The 4,986-nt window shown below is 55.8% G+C and overlaps 1 protein-coding gene across 1 annotated transcript in view; it reads right to left on the bottom strand.

Moving 5' to 3' along the window:
* Positions 1-4,986, bottom strand: part of ZC3H3 (zinc finger CCCH-type containing 3) — a gene marked incomplete at both ends in the record, with an annotated part of 59,440 nt that overhangs the window by 35,179 nt on the left and 19,275 nt on the right. The window lies entirely within an intron of this gene.

Genomic DNA, 4,986 nt, shown 5'->3' with positions numbered 1-4,986 from the left:
GTGGGTCCCAACCGGGCCTTGACCCCTGCGAGGGATGGGGCAGCCACAGCTTCTCTGGGCACCCTGGGCCAGCACCTCAGCACCCTCACAGGGAAGAGCTTCTGCCTTAGATCTACCCTAAATCTCCCCTGTTCCAGTTTGAACCCATCACCCCTTGTCCTGTCACTCCAGTCCCTGATGAAGGTCCCTCTCCAGCATCCTTGGAGCCCCCTTCAGGCCCTGGAAGCTGCTCTGAGGTCTCCACGCAGCTTCTCTTCTCCAGGCTCAACAGCCCCAATGTTCTCAGCCTGGCTCCATATGGGACCTACTCCAGTCCCTGCTCATCCTCGTGGCCTCCTCTGGCCTTGCTCCAGCAGTTCCATGTCCCTCTTGTGCCGTTCCCAAGAGCTGGATGAGGGCTCCAGGGGGGTCTCCCCAGAGCACAGCAGAGGGGCAGGATCCCCTCCCTGAGCTGCTGCTCACACACTGGGGGTGCACCCAGCACTCGGGGGGTTCTGGGCTCAAGCACACACTGAAGCCGGGTCATGGGGAGCTTCTCCTCACCCAATACCCCAAGTCCTTCTCCTCAGGGTTCAACCTCCTCTCCCTTCTCATTCCCATTTCCCCATTCTCTCTCGGGACAGCTGATGGGACGCAGGTAACGCCATGTTCCAGGACAGGGTTGTCCTGTTGCAGGTCTCAAGTTTGAGCTGGCCCGAAGGACATATTCCTGATGGATTCTGGAGGTCAAGGCTATAACTCAGCCAAACAGGGGAAGCCACAGCGAGGTGCTGAATGATTTAAAGCATCATTCCCCACACCCATTCCCTGCTGAAAGATGCCACCTGTTAGTGTGTGGAGCATGAGAAAACACCCCGGAATGAGCAGAATCCCAGAGCGCGCAGCTCTGCTCCCCCAACTGTGGTAAGGAAGAAGCTGCTAACAGCTCCTCACTTGCTCCAGGGATTATGTCATAGCTCAAATTGTATTCCCAAGGAATGGGGTTCTCGCATTCCCGAGGAACGTGCTGGATACACACAGCAAGCTTCCCAGAGCTGAAAACAACCCGGGCACGGCAACAGCACGGAGCCACATGGCACAGTGCAAGGACAGCCCTGGGGAACGGCAAGAAGATCTGCTCTGAGGATCCCCCCTGGCCCTCGCTTCCGACACCTATTCCATCAGGAGAAGGGACATGGACTTAACAGAGATGGGTCCAGCCCGAGAGTGTTCCTCACTGGCATCACCAGGCAGCGGTGTTGCCTGCTCATCCTCATTGCACAGCCCCATCTAGTTGGGATCACGATGCCCAGCACCCTTAAGACCAAGCTTTGAGCATCTCTAGACAAGGCCCTGCCCGCTCTGAACAGCCCCCCACACAGCAGGACCTGCATGAAACAGCACCAGAGGGATGTGGAGCTGCTGGAGCGAGGCCAGAGGTGACACGGAGCTGCTGTGAGGGCTGGAGCAGCTCTGCTCTGGAGCCAGGCTGAGAGAGCTGGGCTGGGGCAGCTGGAGAAGAGAAGGCTCCTGAAGGGGACACCTTAGAGCAGCTCCAGCTTTCTTAGCCTGTCTTCCTTTCTGCTTGGGTCCCCCCATTGCTCAGCTCACTCCTGCGTCCCTTGGAGAAAGGCAACACAATGTTCTCAGCCTCTTCTTTCTCACTGATAGAACCCTCGCTGAGCTCACCCCAGCACCCACTGGTCCCCAGTGCCTGCTCGTCCTTCACCTCCAGCCCCACAGAGCTGCTTTTCAGGACCCCAGCCCACCAGCACCCAAGCAGGCTGCAGGACATCCCACCAACACACCTCCAAACGCTCCTCAGAAACCTACCTAAGGGCTTGTGCATGCTTCAGCCCTTTCTTTCCCACCTTCCCACCAGGACTGGTGAGGAGCCCATGGATCAGCTTGGTCTCCAAGCTAATCTGAAAGCCTGCTCTCTCTCTGCCTCCAGTTCCACACTTCTCTGACCCTCATCCACTCCCCTTTGCTATCCCCAAACCCCATCGGTTTTCTCTCCTTTTACTTTTGGGTTGTCTCCACGGCACCCCTCAGACCCTGCAGGAATAGCAGCCTTCCAACCTAAAGGGGCCAACAAGGAAGCTGGAGAGGGGCTTTGGACAAGGGATGGAGGGACAGGCCAAGGGGAATGGCTTGAACCTGCCCGAGGGGAGACTGAGATGAGCTCTGAGGCAGAAGCTCTTCCCTGTGAGGGTGCTGAGGCGCTGGCACAGGGTGCCCAGAGAAGCTGTGGCTGCCCCATCCCTGGCAGTGTTCAAGGCCAGGTTGGACACAGGGGCTTGGAGCAACCTGCTCTAGTGGAAGGTTTCCCTGCCTGTGGCAGGGGTTGGAGCTGGCCGAGCTTGAAGGTCCCTTCCAACCCTTAACCATTCTATGAATAGGGACCTATAGGAAGAACAGACACAAGCAGGCACCCAGGAAGGAGCAAGAGCACAGGGAAGTGAGTTTCTGACCCTGATGAACATCAGGCACTGAGTAACCTCAATAGATGTGTCCCTTCCAAGCACCCATCCCTTCTGAACCCATATGCTTCACCCCAACACCCCATGCCAGGCGTGCTGGCTGGACACTGCAGTGACCTGATGCTACACCCAGGTGGACCAGGCAGCCCATGAAGAAGCACAGCAGCTCTTTGCTTTGCCAGGGCACTAATCAGCCCCATCAGGGCTACTTATCCACACCCAGCAGATTCCCATGAAATCCACCAAAACGTGCCACCTCTGCCCATCTGTTGATGTTGTCTGAGATCAGCCAAGAACAAAAAGCAGCAGGGAACACTAAGCTCTTTAGCAGACAGAGCTGGAGCCTGGACACACGTCCCCACTCGGTGTTTATGCCAGGTTAACACACCACAGCAGCAGCTGACACTGGATACAGCAATCCTGAGCTCTCCCCCTCTGCACCTTCAGGAGAGGGACGGAACAGCCCCGACTCACAAGGCTCAGCATCACTTGCAGAGCTCACTTTGCCACCTGCACAGAGCTCTGGCTGTCCCTGCAGACGCACCAGCATCATCCCTCCGGCACCAGAAATTACCTTCCTCTTCACATGAGCTCCCCTTAATCGGCATCAGTCGATCTAAGCTGTGTTAAGTGAGACACTTTAAACACCATGTCTTTGCTAAGCCAGCTCTTTTTGGCTGAAGCAGGTCAGAGAGTGCTCCAAGGCCCATTTCCAGTGGGGAACTGGGGCTTTCGGAGCCAGCGTGCACCTACATTTCAAACAGGTACAGTTATAATCTGTTTATCCTCACATTAAGGCTTTGGATCTCCCATAGAGAATCATAGAGTGGGTTGGGCTGGAAAGGACCTGAAGCTGCTCCAGCTCCAACCCCTGCCCCTGCCATGGGCAGGGACACCTTCCACTAGAGCAGGTTGCTCCAAGCCCCTGTGTCCAACCTGCCCTTGAACACTGCCAGGGATGGGGCAGCCACAGCTTCTCTGGGCACCCTGTGCCAGCGCCCCAGCACCCTCACAGGGAACAGCTTCTGCCTTATACCCACTTATATCCAAAACTCGAGGCTCTTTCACCCCACTAACACAGACCAGAGCTCAGCTGATGGGCAACCAGCTGTGCTGGATCAGGTCCCAACGTCCAAACCTCTCCCTGTTGCAGCAGAGCACTCATACGTTGTCAGGTACAACCAGGTCACCAGGGAACAAAGCCTCAGCACCCCTCTGAGGTAGTGAGGAACCTACAGCAAAGCCCCTCTGGCCACCTGAGATGCAAACAGCAAAGTCTACAGCACAAAATACCATCAACAGTTGGTTTTGGTGATGCTTCTGCCCACATCTCACAGCACTCAGGTCTGCTCTCCCCATCACGCAGGCAGCAAACCCAAGGTCCACCACTGAAAGCATCTACCTCAAGGTCACCAAGGGAAGCAGCAGCAGCAGAAGTGCTTTCACAACCACGCCTGGCTCCAAGCCTGCTCCATCAGGCCCATTGCCCCACACAAGTGTTTCCTCTCCCTTCCAGTTCTTGAGGTGATTGAAATGCCTGGTTCTGTCCTTGGAAATGAGGTTGAAAGTGGCTTCAAAACTCAGTGTGACACCACCAGCCAGGGACTGTTACCCTCCATCCATCCCTGCATCCACCGATGCAGCCTGCAGGAGCTGGCTGGGTACCATGGGGGTGACACCCCTATGGGGTGGAACACCCCCCTCATTCCCCCTGCTGGGGTTTGACACTGTCAAGGGCACAAAATCCACTGGGATACTCATTGCTGGAGCATCCCAGGAGCTCATTGATGAAGCTAAGGATAAGGCACTGGGATCCCAGCAGGACAGTATTGTTCCAGTGCCTAAAGGGGCTCCAGAAAGCCTGGAGAGGGGCTTTGGACAAGGGATGGAGGGACAGGACAAGGGGAATGGCTTGAACCTGCCAGAGGGGAGATTGAGATGAGCTCTGAGGCAGAAGCTCTTCCCTGGGAGGGTGCTGAGGCGCTGGCACAGGGTGCCCAGAGAAGCTGTGGCTGCCCCATCCCTGGCAGTGTTCAAGGCCAGGTTGGACACAGGGGCTTGGAGCAACCTGCTCTAGTGGAAGGTGTCCCTGCCCGTGGCAGGGGCTGGAGCTGGAGGAGCTTTAAGGTCCCTTCAACCCAACCCAGTCTATGGGTCTATAAATCTCCATCCAGCTCCACCAAAGGCTGTTTGGCTTTAGTCACCTCTAAATGTATTTGAAGGACACTCCTTGGGTCTTACAGGGACGTTTGTGATTCAAACTGAAGAGTATTAGGCAGGAAAGTCCTCTTCAGGCCACCAGAAATGAGAGAGTTGGGGAGAGAAATCTCCCTTTTCTACTAGTGTCTCCTTTGACCCCCCATTTGACCTCAGGTGATTTTAACACACAAGTTTTGGTGGTGGTTTGGAAGAGTTTGGGCTGTTGTTTGGGGGGTTTTGGTGGTTTGTTGTTTTAAACCCCCCAAAACCAAACAGCCCCCCCAAAACCTTCATCATTTCCAGGCACTGACAATGAAAATCCCAT

Source organism: Nestor notabilis, unplaced genomic scaffold (genome assembly GCF_000696875.1).
Source record: "Nestor notabilis isolate BGI_N333 unplaced genomic scaffold, ASM69687v1 scaffold3664, whole genome shotgun sequence".
Lineage (NCBI taxonomy): Eukaryota > Metazoa > Chordata > Aves > Psittaciformes > Psittacidae > Nestor > Nestor notabilis.
The sequence above is the reverse complement of the archived record's forward strand: the minus strand, read 5'-3'. Positions and strand labels throughout refer to the sequence as shown.